A 17,588-nucleotide genomic window follows, 5' to 3' on the forward strand; every position below is an offset into this window, starting at 1 on the left:
CAACGTAGCAGTTCGAAAGCATGTTAAAGTGCAAGTAGATAAATAGGTACCGCTCCGGCGGGAAGGTAAACGGCATTTCTGTGCGCTGCTCTGGTTCGCCAGAAGCGGCTTAGTCATGCTGGCCACATGACCTCCCGGAAGCTCCCTCGGCCAATAAAGCGAAATGAGCGCTGCAACCCCAGAGTCGGCCACGACTGGACCTAATGGTCAGGGGCCCCTTTACCTTACCTTATGCTAAATATACACACCCTATTGTTTAACATTTTCATGAAAATAGCAAGAAATGCGCCAGTACACAAACAAAAAGCAAAAACAAACCAGCCCAAGTACGGTAAATCTTAAAAGCAGCAACTGGAGCAGCCTACTGACATTTAACTGCCTTTGGTATCTACCGAAAGCTTAGCAAGGTTTGAAGTCAGGCAAACCTTCCTCGGAAGGCTAGTCCAAATTCTGAGTGCCACCTCTTTTGCCCCTTCACTGTACAGCTAAGGATGGGGGAGGGTCTGTTGGACTTAACGAATGGCCTCAGAAATTGATCATAGTGCTTGGGCAGCTTCCTATGGGAGAAGGAGATTCTTGAGATACTCTGGTCTCAAGCTATTTATGACTCTAAAGGTCAAAAAAGCACCTTGGATTGAGCTTGGAAACAAACTAGTAACCATTGTAGCTGGTAAAAGAGCAGTGTAATGCGATACAGTCCATCGGCTGTAGTCAGAATTCTGGCAGCCACATTTTGAACCAATTGAAGCTTCTAAACTCTCTTCAAAGGCAGCTCCACATAAAGTGGCTCCACATCTGACCTGGAAGTGACATTGCTTAGGATATGAATCACTAATGCCAAATTTGAATACCTTTAATGCACTGTAGCAAACACTACTTCTGAAATTTGTAACATGAATTTTGGTAAAATAGTTTTATCATCTCTTGAAGCTGTATTAGATGTGGCAATAATCAGTTTTTCCAAACTGAGGGAAGGGTAGTACTGTTTTTGTAGTTTTGTAATTTGTAGCAATATTATTGTTTATTCATATATAGTGGCATTCACAACAGGATATGCAACAGAAAATGTAAGCATAGTGTTTATTATAATATCACAAACCAGCTTAAAAGGAGGTATTGGCATATGAACAAAGGCAACATAATGCTTTGTTTCCAAGGTGTGATAGTAATTAATGCTTTATTTACAACTGCTCTCTGATGAACCTGGATAGCTAAAATAAAAAGGTTCTTCTTGTATCAATACAATGAAGCTCTTTGACAAATTATGAGCCATCATTCTATTTTGCCACCTGTGTGTTCCTAAATTCATGAAAGAAAACAGGTCTGGTACAGTTTAAGTTTTTCTGGTTTCTAAACAGGATGTTCCCGTTTTCTGTTTCAGATAACGCAGCTCACCTGTTCTAACCTCATACATTATTGCCCAGAATACATTATTCAGAACTGTGACAGAATAGTATTTTAAAGAATGGTGTTAATTCACTTAAAGCTCATTTGATAAACTTGTTCAAAACTTCCCGTAAGGGTGAAGACCCTGAGAGTTCCTCTAGGAGACTAGGCAGGGAAGCTCCTGTGAATGGGAAAAGAACTTGCCGTTATGACTTCTTCCAGGCTATTGATGTATCACAAATAACTAACTAAGGATTAGGTGGATGAGCTAGTGATAATGCTTTTGAGACTATTAATGTTTTTGTAGATGAAATTGGAAGGCTGCCCTACATAACTTAGAACATTCTCGCACTTGCTTCTGTATCCTATCACAATTTCTGCATCCAGTTGGCATGTAGAGGGAAATTCTTGGAACTGCTAGGCCTGGTCTATGCATGCTGGTAGAATAATGTGGTAACTAATGTAATGCCCTCCAAATGTTGTTGGACTCCAGCTCTCATCAGCCCCTGCCAGCACGCCCAATAACTAGGGGTGATGAGAGTTGGAGTTCAACAACAGCTTGAAGGGCACCACATTGGCTACCACTATTTGAGATAGTAGCCAGTTCAGGCTGCAATGTAAGGCATAATATTTTTGAATTCTGTACTACATGAACAATTCCTTGAAAATAGAAAATGAACACAGCAGGGAAATGTCCAGGCCAGAAACTTTCTCTCAGATGTGTGTGTGGGTTTTTTGTTTGCAGAGATTTTCTTTTAAACCAGGGTGGGTCAACATGTGGCCCAATGACTGCATGCGGCCTCAAGGCCATTTTTGGTGGCCCTTGGCAACATTTGATGACTCCTGCCTGCAGCCCTCACACGGCCTTCCCAAAGCTGGTAAGTGAGGTGCTGCCCTTTGGGCAGCAGACATGAGGGCTCTGATAGGGTCCTAGGGTCCTAGAGTCCTCCTCCGTCCTTCCCAAAGCCTAGTTAGTGCTTTCCCAGCTTTAGGAAGGAGGTGAGAGGGCTCTAGGAGTCCAGTGTCATGCTTAGCCAGCTTTGGGAAGACAGCCTGAGAGCCGGGGGGGGGGGTAAGCAGGTGTCATATTTTGGCCTTGCTCCCCACATCCTGTGCGATAAGGCAATGTGCAGTCCACGGTTTCTGTGTCAAAAGTACTCTTGCTGCCCTATTAGACTGCCCTGTTTTGAATGTAAGGGAAGCAGTCAAACAAGACAATCACCCTCAAGTTGTAAGCCTCTTTCATTCAGTTATTGTTCCTCTCTTAAAGTGTGTTTGCATTTTTGTACTTGAAGTAGTGTCCTGCTATTGATATTGCAAACTACATAGCACAGTTTTATTATTGAAGTCTACAGTAGGATTTTGTTTTACATTACAGTTTCCAAACTGGAATCTTGTTTCTTACAAGGATCTTTTTTCTCCCAGCTGTGATTAGTGGAATGTGAATTCCTGTGAGGACCCTGGTTCTTCTGTCAGCTGCCATGAAAGCAGCAGTGCTGGTCACTAAGCAACAGTGTTCGGTCCTGTTTGGTTTTGTTTTATTAGCATCCTGTGTAAGATGACGGCTCAGTGGAGCAAAGCAGTACTGTGTGGACATCAGGAAAGCTAAGGAAAAGTGGAATTCCATTTGGAATTAAGAGGCCAGCCTGGGAATATTAGCCAGCTATGTCAAGTCTCTAAAGGATGCTTGAATAGTTTCTATCAAAGTCTGAAAGTCTTAACTGTTCACCTTCTTGATGTAGTTTAGTTATTGAATGGAGCTGAACATTCTGCTGTGCATGTATAAAAAGTTAATTTTACTTTTGTAGTTTAATTCTCAGGTTTTGCTTTGTGCCTTAATATGTAACATAAATTAGAGGTGTTCTCTTGAAGTATCTTGGGCATTTTTGATACAAATCTTTATTCATCTCTATTCCTGTACATTTCTTGTGAATTCTGCAGCACATTGATTTTACATTCACTCTATTCTGCTGAAAAAAAAGCAATTGCTTCTTCAATATCATTTTAGCTATTGAGATATTTAATGGCTTATAAAGCAACCCAAAGTGGGGTAGTGGAAGGAATGAAGTGATGGATTGCTCATCACTACTAAAGCCATGATGCCAGCCAGTATAGCTCTTTCACAACTGGGAACCAAAACTCAGTTGCTACATAGCATAATGATATCCCACTTACTACATAGGCTCCAGCTGGCTTGGGTCACCCATGTGGCTTATCTAGGAAGCCTTGGTTACCACCTTTGCTGCTTTTCTTTGTTATGCCATCATGTACTCAAATTCAATTTTGCTGTGGTTCCCAAACCTTTCCTCCCACAGACCACTTGAAAATTGCTGAGTGCCTTGATGGAGCACTTACATTTTTCTGCTTCTTGTGGCAGTTGTATTGCACTGTGCTAGATAATTATTATTTTTAATTGCATTTTTGTTGCTACTTTTAATTTTTATAATGTATTTTTTAAAATTACAATTTGAGTTCCACAGGATTCAAATTGTGACTGTTCTTCACTGATATGCTGTGAACCATCTGAACGAAGCTTGTGTAGACCATTGGTGGTCTACTGACCACAGTTTGGGAACCTTTGCAGTAGGCTATATAGCACTGTGACATATCACATTGATTATATCAAGGATGGGGGGAGCAATGGTGCTTCAAATGTTGTTGGACTACAGTTTTCACTGTGTTTTGACTATTGGCCGCACTATCTGGGGCTGATGAAATTGAAGTTCAACAACCCCTGGCTGGCCACAGCTTACCCATTCTTGGATTGCATGATTCTTGATTAGTTGGGACCACATTTTCTAGGATTAAAAAGCTTCACAAAAGCAGTAGCAGAAAGTATTGACTCGGAGTGCTTGACAAACCCCCCTCTAATACGTGCATGCCAGCAGTGGGCTACCCACACTCATATGCGTGTGCACATGCATAGTCAAACACAATACACACAGGTATGGGTCATAGCAGAGATGTGTGCACATACAGGTGCACAATACTGCTCCTTAGCTGATCCATGAAGCTCAGGTGTGTGGGAGGGTTATTGCCCTCTCTCTGCTTATCAGATGATAGCCCTGAATACTAGGGAAGGATGTTGGGCTAGGTAAAGTGATTTAAACCTTTCCACCTATCCCAATGCCATGTCTGCTTTAAATGCTTTCTTTTTGCTTCTGCCACCAAAGTCAGCAGAATTGGGGTGGGGGTGTCAAAATTTGCTTGGTGGTTAGCACGGTAACAAACAGAATAAAAATGGTTATTATTCCTGCAATGAATGGTATGTATGAAATATACCTGCAGATTTTTAGTCATAGGTGAATATTTATTTCAACCTTAAGTTCCAGTAGGGACGCGGGTGGTGCTGTGGTGTAAACCACTGAGCCTTGGGCTTGCGGATCGGAAGGTCGGCAGTTTGAATCCTTGTTTGGTCCCAGCTCCTGCCAACCTAGCAGTTCAAAAGCACGTCAAGGTGCAAGTAGATAAATAGGTACCACTCCAGCGGGAAGGTAAATGAAATGGTGTTTCCATGTGCTGCTCTTCTTTCGCCAGAAGCGGCTTAATCATGTTGGCCACATGACCCAGAAAAACTGTCTGTGGACAAACGTTGGCTCCCTCGGCCAGTAAAGCAAGATGAGCGCCGCAACCCCAGAGTCGTTCGTGCCTGGACTTAACTGTCAGGGGTCCTTTAGCTTTACCTTTAAGTTCTAGTAGGGCTGCTGAATTGGCTGATTAATTAATATAGACGGGTTTGGGTGTAGGCTGTTGAAATGAGTTTCTGGAGAATAAATTTCTGCATTTGAATTCAGATGAGGGTGTTTTTAATGCCTGGCCTTTCATCCCCATGCTCATGAGATGGAAGCCACAGCCCAGAGCCAGTCTGTACCTAAAATGGAGAGTATCCTCGTCCTATTTCTTCGCTTGTTGGCCGGGGAGGTGGCATTTTGAAATAGGATTATAGCTTTGAGCCTCTAGCTTTGGAGCTGCAGCCTGTTCACCACGTTGCCAATGGGCTTAAAGGCTTAAGAGAACTCCCAGTAGGTACCAGGAAGCCTCTTAATGTAGAAGTTGGCAACATTGTATGATCAGCTGTTCTGTTTTTATCTCTTTGCAGTATAGCTTGAGTGAGCATGTAGTTAAAGCCATGATGCTTCTGGGAATAGCATCAAGAACAAACTGGTTTGTTAGCAGATAGTCTTGCTGATGCTATTTGTAAGTCTGTGATTGCACTCACTTAGGGCAATGCAAAGCAGGGTAACTGAAAACACTGAACCTGTTTACCTGTTGGAAGGTATACACATTCTCAGCATGTGTGTACAGTGACTCTCTTTGCAGAGACTCTCACCCCAATATGCACAAATTTGTACCTGCTTTTTGGTGGTTCGAATGCTGGGCATTTCTTTTAACAGTGTGAGTGTGGGTTAATTCTTTGTGTTTTTGACTACATGACCTAGGATTTTCTAACATACACCCAAGATTTTGCTAAATCCGGGCAGATGCTTTTGCATCTTTTTTACGCTGCCCAGTTAACAATATCCTGCAGGCTGTTCACAATAAAACTTAAAAATAAAAGACAAAAAAAACCAAAAACCCACAGAATAAAACCAACTACATTATTAACTAAGTAAAGTCTGTATCATCAGAACATTTATTAATGACCTTAAGATGCCTAATAAAATTACAGTGGTACCTTGGGTTAAGAACTTAATTCGTTCCAGAGGTCCGTTCTTAACCTGAAACTGTTCTTAACCTGAAGCACCACTTTAGCTAATGGGGCCTCCCGCTGCCGCCACGCTGCCAGAGCACAATTTCTGTTCTCATTCTGAAGCAAAGTTCTTAACCCGAGGGACTATTTCTGGGTTAGCGGAGTCTGTAACCTGAAGCGTCTGTAACCTGAAGCATATGTAACCCGAGGTACCACTGTAAAAGGTCTTCATCTGGTGGTAAAATGAGTATAATATAGGTGCCAGGTAACCTCCAGATGCTTTGTCTGCTAACAGCAGTAACACCAAACTGACTAGAATATAGAGATACTGAACTCAAGGATTCTCAAACTCTGCTACTAAATAAATGTCTCTTTTCTAAGGCCTAAAGGAAATGGGAGATATGTGTTGTAAAATATATTTAAATGTATGGAAAAGCAGTGGGAGAGCAAAAAGTACATTTGTTTTTAATGCAAACAGGTTTTATACAGAGAAAAAGCTGGAAATAGTTGCTAGATTTTTAAAAATCACTTTATAAACCCTCATGGTGTTTGCTCAACATGTGTATAGGCCCTCAGAGTAAAATTGGCAGCTGTGGCCCACCGGTTGCATTAATTTATGGTGCAAGATGCAAGTGGAGGAATTCCGTTTTATTAAAGTGCTTTCCTGAGGGTCACTCTTCAAAGCCCATGTTCCTTGTGGTACACTTCTTTCCTTTTCTATAGATGTTGTTCTGCTGACAGCTTGATCATCTGTCATCGTTGAGTAGCTTAAACATCCCCCCCCCCTCTATTCATGTCACAGGAATAGCTTGAGAATAGTAGATGGGATTGTTCATGGTGCATGGTAGGTGTGAGCAAAATATAGCTTGTGGGTTGGTTCAACATGGAACTCGCATGCTTGATTTCTCATCAGGTACATTTCAGTGTGATTGCAGACAACTTGCTAAATCTCACAGGTCTGCTATGAGGATAAAGTATACAGCTCTGATATTATTAGATAAAGTGTGGGAAAATACATAAATACTAATGAAGTCTACAGATTTTGTTGCTGCTCTATTGCCCTGGTGACAAGTAAGGCAGTCAGTACAGGCATGGTGCAATGCATTGTACATGGCACAATGCTGGTGGGAAGGCTTCTGAAATCTGAAAATCCACTGCTGCTTTCTTCTCAGCACAGTGGTGTTACCAGAGGAGAGTAGGGAGTCATGGGGTAGCTGTTCTGCTCTTCAGCAGCTGCCTTCACAGTTTGAGCTGCTGTTTGGTTCCCTTGAGTAGCTGAGCCCCAGATGCTAGGTAGCACTCACAACACATGGAGGAGAGGAAGCAGTGAGCCCTGGACCTTCTGTCCAAGTTCGACCTAACTTCCAGTCTGCTTCTTGCACCTCCATGGTTGCTTCCACCTGCCCTGGCCTGCCTATTCATGAGTGTCAGCCATTAAAGAAGCAGCCAGCTTACTTCCTGTCCTGCTGTGTCAGACTGACTGCTGGGTATTCAGAGGTACCAATGGAGTTGTACAGTGCCCAGACAGCCAAAGTGACCTGCATAGCTTTTTATGCCTCCCTGCTGCTTAACAAAAGCAGAATTAACCATGCAGACATGTGATTGATTTGAATATTTTATAGAGGTTGCAGAATTTGGGCTATCTTAGTGCAAGAGTTCTTCTAAATGCAGTGTAGTGCTTACCATATTATATCTCTAGTTCTTGGGAAACTAGTGTCTGGGAACATTTTTCATCATTAATGAAGTAGGGGATGCAGTCTCCTTTCTTTAGTTTCTGTATGTCTGTTGGAATCTCTATACTGATTGTGTGTGTGTGTGTGTGTGTGTGTGTGTGTGTGTGCGCGCGCACACACACACACACACACACACACGCCAATCTAGTTATCTTCAGACTTCATGTCTTGGATAACAACATCCAGCAATTGAGGGAGTGACATTCAGCACGCTGTGGTTCAGTTTAGATGTATTAGCCAAATTTGAGGTTTGAGTCCCTACCTTTGGCTCCCTGGGTTTGTGCTGTCCCACCTCCCTGGTAATAGTAACTGATACACTTTGCATTGGGATGGTGTTCAGTCTCAAACAGCCCCCTCCCCCTTGATGTTTCTCAGAATGTCAGGCCATTCTTGCTATAGAGTAGACCTGGGGAATCCTTTGTTCTCAGAACTCAGGAGCCTGGCTCATCAGACCCTCCTATGGCCTCTCCTTTTCTTCCTTCTGCCATGCCCCTCCCTTCCTTCTCATAGGCTGCCCCCTGTACATAGTTAACACAGGCAGTACTTCTGCTTCTTTCCTCCCTCCAGCAACCTTCCCTTTGGCTCCCTGGGATTTGATGTTTAATTGATGTTAGGATCTCCTACTTAGCCTTGCAGCACTTGGGTTATCTTTAACTGAGGCAGAAAAAGTCACCTTCCTTGCCTGACTGTGTTCCAGCTGAAAGCACAACACACTGTAGAGCTTTTTCCATTTCTGTTTTTCTGTATACACTGAGTGGGGAGGCATGCCCTCCAGCCTGGTCTTGGTTGCCAGGGAAGCTTCATGTAAATACTGACAGAGGCTTGAGCCGATGGCAGGTGTCTTCTCACTGTAACTATAGGTTTATTTGGTTTTTGTTCAATTTAAATTACAAAAACTATGGTTACCACAAACCATACTTTGTTTTCAAATCAGAACTGGAAATCTAGTGGAAACCAGAACCAACATATTTAATATATTCTGATCAGGTATGAAGAAAACTTTAGCTGAAATTAAATTTTAGGTGAAATAAAAAATATCATTGGATATGAAACCATGGATTCCAGTTCTGTTATTTATTTATATTTTTGTTTGCTCCATAAAGCTCACATGCATAGTTATCCACCCCCCACTTTATTCTCACTGCAACCCTGTGAAGTAGGTTGGGCTGAGAGATTGTGACTGCCTCAAGATTACTCAGTGAGTTTCATGGCTAAGCAGGGATTGGAACCCAGTTCTCCTCAGCCCTAGTCAAACACTCTCACCTCTTAGTTAACACTTAGTTAAGTAACCATGGTTTGACCGTTCAGACATAACAATAAGCCTTAGTTACTGCAAACCAATAAAATGAGGGAAGAAATTGGGTACGTGGAGAAGGAATCGTGATGAGAGGAGGGAGCATGTGAGCCTGAAACATGGCCTCCTTGGAGAAACTGTGACTTGCCTGTGGTAGTGTTATAGTAGATGATACCCTTTTAGTGGTCCTCAGGCAGCTCTGTGTTAAAGAACAAAACCCTTGAGGGGTTTTTTTTAATGGTCATAAGTTGCCTGTAGTATTAGGGTTAAAAGAGCAAACTGTCCCATGCATCTTAAAGATCAGTACATTTAATGCAGCATTAGCTTACATAGGCAAGGCCTTGTTTCATCTGTTGCAGTGTTAAGATTGTTGTTTTAAAAGTTGCAGTACCCAATTAAATTGAGACAACCATGCTGGGAAAAGGGTATAAGCACAAACCTTCCATTCCTTCCATCCCTAATGACAGAGGGCAATATTCACTTTTCCCCTTTCTTTTGCCAGAAACAGTTGTTTGCTGTTACTGTTGGATTTGCCTGGCCAATGTGAAAGAAATGCTACAATTACTTTGTGGCTTTCAGTTTATAACCCTCTGCTTTGTAACAAAGCTATCACTTCACACCTCTGCTAAGCCACCATTGTAACATTATCCCCTTGTTCTAATGCTTTCCAAACAGCCTCCCATATGTAGTTATAAAAAGGTTGGGGGAGGGACCAAACCTGTGAAGTCTGGAAATAGCAGTATCATTAAGAGCAAACCCAAAGAGAAGCAGACCTCTTCTTCCCTTACTCATATTTAGCTCTTGGCTGAAGTGATAAGGAATCCAGGAAGGGTACAAAGGATCATCATTTGGTCCTATTGAAAATTGTTAAGTGTTACTAAAGCTCTTCTCCCTTTTCTTTGAGAAAGTGGCAGCAAAGGGGACAATGCCTGACTCCTTCAGAGTTAATCGTTCCTATTCCTAATGATTGAAGTGCCAAGAAGCCATGTCTGTGAAGAGAGCTGTCGATTTGGTTTCTATTGCTTGAGAGAAGGGGTGTGTGTGTTTTGACTCCTAACTACGTATAGTCTTTTGTCTTTACTGTAGAGGCAGTTCAAATACAGAATTGGTGGTGGAGGTTCCAGTGGAAGGGTTTTCAATTCAGGAAGCCATAAAGCACTTGAGCATCTAATTGAAAGTCGGCAATATACAGCCCTTTTGCTGTTCAATTGCCTACAGGGCTTCACAGAAGTGAAGATGATGGGAAATTAGGGAAGAGCTTCTTTAACTGCAGCTGTGACAGGGGAATGACACACAGATCCTAGTGGTTTTGAAAAAAAAATGCAAGAGAAGAAAGACAGGTGGAATTGGAGATCACACTACAAATTGGGGGGGTGGTGGTTTATACAAGGGACTGGAATTGCTTAACGCCAGAAGACACGAAAGAGAAAGAAGGAGAAGAAGAGGAAGAGGAAGAGTTTGGATTTGATATCCCGCTTTATTGCTACCCGAAGGAGTCTCAAAGCGGCTAACAATCTCCTTTCCCTTCCTCCCCCACAACAAACACTCTGTGAGGTGAGTGGGGCTGAGAGACTTCAAAGAAGTGTGACTGGCCCAAGGTCACCCAGCAGTTGCATGTGGAGGAGCGGGGACGCAAACCAGGTTCACCAGATTACGAGTCTTAACCACTCTTAACCACTACACTACGCTGGCTCTAAATAAATAAGGCTGACCCACTGCAAGATTGTTTAATAAGTTGTTTAACATCTACATGAAACCATAAGTGAAGGTGATATAAGGTAAAGGTAAAGGGACCCCTGACCATTAGGTCCAGTCGTGACCGACTCTGGGGTTGCGGCGCTCATCTCGCTTTATTGGCAGAAGGAGCTGGTGTACAGCTTCCAGGTCATGTGGCCAGCATGACTAAGCCGCTTCTGGCAAACCAGAGCAGCGCATGGAAACACTGTTTACCTTCCCGCCGGAAGTGCTCAGTGCTATCTGTGGAAGTGCAAGGTTCAGGATGGCAGAGGCAGGGGCAGTTTAGACTGCCACACCAGCTGTAATCATTTCTTGGTTATCCATGCAGTAGTGAAGCCCCTGATAGACTTCTGTAATGCCTTAATATTGACATTTATAAGGCCCTTTCTTGGCTGAGGATTGGGATAAAAATGCTTTCAGTAAATAAGTAAATATGCTCTACATGGATCTGCTCAAAAAGATGATCCAAAGGCTTCAACTGATACAGATTAAAGCCACCCAGTTTCGTTGGAGGTGAGGTGGTCATGGTAAGAGTCATACTGGTTGCTGGTGCATTTCCAGTCCAAATTGAAAGCTGCTGGTACTGACTCTTAAATAGTGCAGGGCAAGGGTATTTGAAGGACCACCTTCACCTGTAGCAGCCTGCTCATTTTTTGTGATCAGTTTTGCAGGCCCTTCCTGGAGTTCTGCCAGTGAGATCAGTTAGGTTGGCAGGCATGAGAGAGATTGTATGTTAAATAGTGGATCCCAAATGGGACATAGATGGCTCCTTCTTTGCAGGCCTTCAGGCAGGCTGTAAATATTTCTTTGTTTCAGGTTGTTGTTATTTTTAAACAAGACTGTGATTCTTTTGATGATGATGATGATGATTTACTAGCATTTGAATGGTCTTGGTGTTTAAATGGGATTTCAATAGTTTTATGGCTTAGCTGGTTTTAAATTATATTCTGGTTGATACTGTTATTTTTATAGCTGTGGTTGATTTTAATGGCTGTATATTTTTATGGTGATCTTTGTTTTTGTTTATAATTATATTTCAATTTCTTATGGAAGCTGACTTGTGAGGGTATTTGCCCTAAAAGACAAGTTACGAACATTTTAAATAAATAAAATCACTCCCTTAGGGCACAACCCTATACTTAAGTTCCCCGGCTGAGGTACTTTAGAATCTGTCAGAAGCTGCTGGCGAAACCTGAGACATACTGCTGGCACAACATATACACTGGTGGAACTGCTTTGATATGCTCCTGGCGTCTATGACTGAGCCTTGACTGGGAGAAGATAAATGCCACATGATGTGTCTGCTTCTTTTCTAGTGCTGTGTTTTAATAGTTAGGATACTTCTCCTTGGAACCTGTATTGCCAGGCCCCCCAAAGGTGAATGGGGAGCTCAAAACTCCCACCACCTATTTCCTAACTCCCACACCCTATGGAGTTATAATTCTAACCTGCTGCTGTCAAGGAGGACTTGTGGCTTCCCATGTTGCCTTTCTTTGGCTGCTTGCCAAAAGAGTATTTTCTTCTACGGAAAGGTTTTGAACTTGTCCTCAGCAGTGCTGTACACTCTGCAGATGTCCTGCCCAAAGAGCTATGTGGGTACAGTTCTGTGTGTCTTCTCTTTCCTTCCCTTTATGTGCCAGGTGGTGATCAGCAAGAGGGTATTTGAACCCCTGTCTTGCAGGGATGCCAGTAGCAAAGGTTGTTGCTGGGTGGGGTTGATGAAGTAGAGGCACTCTAGCAACATTTTGTTTGGTGAACACATTGAAAACGGGTAGGTTGAGTGTGTATCCTTGTGATTGCGAGTTCAGTGGCTCCCTCAGTACATGAGCAGCATGTGGGCCTCATTACTGGGACAGTCCCTGGTTCCAGGGATGGTAAATACATCTGACTTTTTATGCCACAAATGGCTTTGTACCAATGTAGTTGTGGCATCTATCCCATGAAGCAGAATTCTGTATGTGATGACTCTACTAGCTTTCTTATTGCTTTATTGTTAATATTAAATTTGTATACATCCCTTCATCTGAAGATCACAGCGTGGTTCACAAAATAAAAATGCAAAATGACAACGCAAAGTACATAATAAAACAAAAACAAACCAGTAAACGCCCTCACACAAACACATTTAAAAGGTCATAGGCTGTTAATCAGCCAAAGGTCTGGTTATAGAAAAATATTTTTGCATGCTACCTAAAGATATGTAATGAAGGTTCCAGCTGAGCCTCCCCGCAAGGGTAGACTTTGATATTTCAAATTTCAGGGGAGTTCTGTTCTGCTCAGTTCACTACATCATAGTTGTGATGCCCTGCAGTGCCCCCTAGGCTTGGCGCCTCTGCTTCCTGGGGAGAGCATTCCACAGAGACCCACTGCAGAAATGGCTTGTTCTTATGTTGCCACCCTCCAGACCTCTCATGGAAGAGGCACAAAAACAAAGGCCTCAGATGATTATCACAGTGTATGGATCAGTTCATATGGAGAGAGGCAGTCCTAAAAGTACTGCAGTCCTGAGCAGTTTAAGGTTTTATAGGTCAAAACCATCACTTTGAATTGAGCCTGGAAACTAATTGGCAGCCAGTACAATTGGGTCAGAATTGGCATTATATACTCAAACCATCTTGCCCCAGTGAGCAGCCGGGCCACTGAATTCTACACCAACTGAAGTTTCCAAACCATCTTCAGAGGCAACCCTATGTATAGCGCATTGCAGAAATTAAACCTAGAGATTACCAGAAGTTAGTCAACAGAAGTTAGGCTATCCCTGCCCATATAGGGGTGTCATTGGACCACCAGCTAAAGCTGATGGAAGACACTCCGAGCTTCTGAGGCCATCTGAGCCTCAAAACAACAGTCGAGAAGCCAGGAGTACCCCCAAGTTACGTACCTGCTCCTTCAGAGAGAGTGTAACCCCATCAAAAGAATCCAGTCTTGAGCCACCTCAGAGCCAGTTGCCTCGGCATAGATTTTGAAGCCCCCCAGAGCCAGCAGTCGGGGAGTCCTCAACACAGCCTCTGAGGCCAGCTCTAAAAATGAGGGGAAGATATTGACTATAGCCCATTTGTTAGTGCCCCAGTATTGAAAGAAACTTTGATCATCAAGGAATAGAAACAAAACATATGGCACAGTATTCTAATATAAAAGTTGACCTGTTATAAGAGACTCTGGGTGAAATACAAAATCACTCAGAATTAGAAGCATAGTTTTATGTGGTACTAGAATAAGAGGACTAATTATGAAAATGTTAAGAGAGGTATTTATTGTGCAGAAAACAAATTTTGGCATCTTTTTTCAGTGAAGGATTTGAAACTAGTGAATAGATTTTTAAAATGTTAACTATAGTATGATACACTGTCTTGATTCAAAATATGAAGGAATTACTGATTATATTCTATTTAAATAAGAATTTTTGTTATTTCAATAAATATTTAAATTCTAAGGACATTGCAGTGTACAGTGGACCATCCAGATACGAATTAAATTCATTCTGGGGGTCCGCCCGCAGCCCAACAAGTCTGTAGGCAGAGGTGCTGCTTCTGCGCATGCACGGGGTGCACAGAGCGCTTTTGCGCATGTGCACGTGATGAAACCCGGAAGTATACACTTCTGGGTTTGCCATGTTCGTAACCCAAAAGTTACGTGTCCAGAGCGGTATGTAACTAGAGGGTCCACTGTACACTTAAGATTTGTTTTCAATTGTAATTTCCCCCTTTTTATATCTTAACCTTGTAAAAATTGAGGAAAATAACTTTACCTTCCTTTTAATTTTTCCCCACACAGTAAATGATGGTGCAGATAGAAATATTTGAAATTCAATAATAATACCCTTCAAACTTCTTCTTTTCTAGATCAAACATATGTATCCAGTCTGCTTTGATTGTCTTTTAAGTTTTCTTGATTGTGTAGCAGATGATCTTAAGTATTTCCAGCCAACTATTGAACTGTTTATTTATATCTAATTGGGATTCCTTTTGGGTGGTGTCTAAACAAGGGGAATATTTGCCTTATAGAAAATACAAGTTTTCTAAAACAGAACTCTACATGATTCCTCAACTCTAGTGCCTTGGGGTCTGTATCTACCTTCTTGCTATCTCCACCCTTGCCCTTCTCCAGGAGTCGGCTGCTGCTTGGTGAGGTGGATATCCATGCTGTATGCAGAGTGTGTTTTCCCAAAGACCATTGCAGGACTCCAAGGGATTTAGTCGTGAGGGGGGAGGGAGAGATGTTAAACAGGCTTTTCCCTAATGAGCTGTGACGCCAGCTGGAGAGGGGGAGAATATGGCTTTTCTCTCCTGTCCAGTGTTCTGTGACTGTATAGAGGGGGTGGAGGAGGAACTGTGTGTCTCCATTTTGTACCTCCTCCCATCGGTCCAGTACACACACTGTGCTGATTTGCTGCCTCCTCCGTTTCCTTTTTGCTCTGTCCCCAATGCATTTTGGCAAGGTTCAGATTTCTGTGCTCACAGCTCAATGCTCAAGGAGAAAAGAGAAAAACAAAGGACTGAGGGGGATGTGGAGGGAGAGTCACTTACTGCCCTATCTCAAGACTCTGTACTGTGCAGTAGAGCTAGTGAGAATCCTGCTCCTTTCTTCATTTGCCAGCAAATCTCTGAAAATTAATGGTTGCTATAAGTGGTTTTATCATCTGCTTTAAACACTCATGCTAGCTACTGTCCCACATTGGCCTTCATCATTAGGGCTTGAAAGTTTAAATATTATATTTTCCTAAAAACTCATTTCTTCAACATATGCTTTTATCAATATAAATTAATCCAACAAAGATATTATCTCATTTCCCATATTAAGAATGTATGTGAGTTATGTACAGCAGAAACGGTAAGTTTGATTCTTTGGATATGTAATAGAAGAGCGCTCACACCCATACATACTACTCCAAATTGTTCTTTAACCCAAACATTGTTTTCCACGTTCAAAAAGCTGTTTGAATTGATAGGAAAAAGAAATTGGCATATTCAAAGAACTAATAGGCACAATAACCAAATAACAAAGATCCATATATTAAAAATAGTATAGTGCTTTGAGCTCCCTGGAGGAAAGGAAGACGATAAAATAAATAAATAAATAAATTTTAAGAGTACAGTCATACCTCATGTTACATTTGCTTCATGTTACGTTCTTTCAGGTTACGTCCCGTGGCGACCCAGAAGTACCAGAAAGGGTTACTTCTGGGTTTCACCGCTTGCGCATGCACAGAAGCGCAAAATGACGTCACACGCATGCGCAGAAGCGCCAAATCGCAACTCGTGCAAATGCGCCGCTGCGGGTTGCGTTCTTTTCATGTTGCGAATGGGCCTCTTGAACAGATCCCGTTCGAAACCAGAGGTAGCACTGTATTAATGAAACATGAAAAGGTTTTTGTTATTTGTGTACTGTGTATGCTAACTCTTTGAATTGTATCTGGAAAGACCTACTCACAGACCCATAACCATTTATGCTTATTTGGATTTATCCCAATACTTTGTGGCTGCCCAAAATGCACCAGGAAATAAGAGCATAATGAAATGGACCAGGTTGTACCCTGTGCCATATTTAATGTGCATACCTAATATCATGCAATGAAGATTAACAGTAAACTAGCATGTGCTAATTTATCATTCGTAGAAGCAGAAGGCTCCTCTTAGGCTTCAGTCCATGCAGTTTCAAGAACATTTTTACAGACTTTACAATGGACTAGAAACTTGTGCTTTTTAAAAATGAGATCCCCATGAGACTGTATAATGTGCTTAGTGCTACATTCATCAAGTTTTATTTGCTGCTCTACTAGGAGTGCCCCAATTCCCATTTCCCAAAGCTGATTCAGGAGGATACCATAGTTGATGCTATCAAAAGCCAACGAGTTCAATAAGCAAGAGCAAGGTTGCACTTCCCATGTCCTGCACTCTGCCGAGTTCATCCATCAGGGCAACAAGGGCCACCTCAGTTCCAATTCCAAGGCCTGAACCTAGATTGGAATGGATCTAAACAATCTTTATCCTCCAATAATGCTTGTACTACCATGGTTCTTTCCATCACCTACCCCCCAAAGCTATTTTTGCACTCTGGCCACAACCAGTCAGCCCTGCTCTGCTAGATTTAAAAAGCCAGGAGGGATAGAGGTCAGGGGGCACATAGCCGGATGCACTACTCTCACCATGTTGTCCACATCAGCTGATTGTATAAGGTGAAACTGATCCCACAGAACATCTTCAAGATTGGCAGTGGATACTTCAGCTGGAGCTGCGATAAGTACAGAGACATGATCACTTCAAAACTGAGCAACTTTACCCTCAAAATGCATATCCAGTTGGTCACACTGGGAGTGTAATCTCTGGAACATCCAAAATAACTCAATCAGCTGGCTACCAGAGGATGCTGTGCTAGCTGCAGAATGAGCCATTTTTGCAGCCCACAGTGCCACATGGTAGGCGTGATTTTGCCCCCCCCCCAAAAAAAAAGAACCTTTGTTGATTACATCAAGGATGTGCCCTGCCTGGTGTGTCAGGAGTGATGGCCATGAAGTTTTGAGTTGTTTAACCTTTGCTTACAGGTGTTTTTTGTTTGTTTGTTTGTTTTGCAGTGAATTTAGACAGCTAAAGATCAGGAAAGGGAAACAGATATAGGCATGCCTATATAATAATGCAAATTATTAATCACCCCACTCCAGTGTTAGCTGTCGGGGGGGGGGGGAGTTGTTGCCAAAGTATGTTGCGCATGTTATTTTAGATACAGATAGGTAACCGTGTTGGTCTGCCAT

At 42.4% G+C, this 17,588-nt stretch overlaps 1 protein-coding gene across 3 annotated transcripts in view; it reads left to right on the forward strand.

The window, feature by feature from the left end:
- Positions 1-17,588, forward strand: part of CECR2 (CECR2 histone acetyl-lysine reader) — a 111,835-nt gene that overhangs the window by 41,430 nt on the left and 52,817 nt on the right. The window lies entirely within an intron of this gene.

The sequence above is a fragment of the Podarcis vaucheri genome (assembly GCF_965113315.1).
Source record: "Podarcis vaucheri genome assembly, chromosome: 10".
Taxonomy (NCBI): Eukaryota; Metazoa; Chordata; class Lepidosauria; order Squamata; family Lacertidae; genus Podarcis; species Podarcis vaucheri.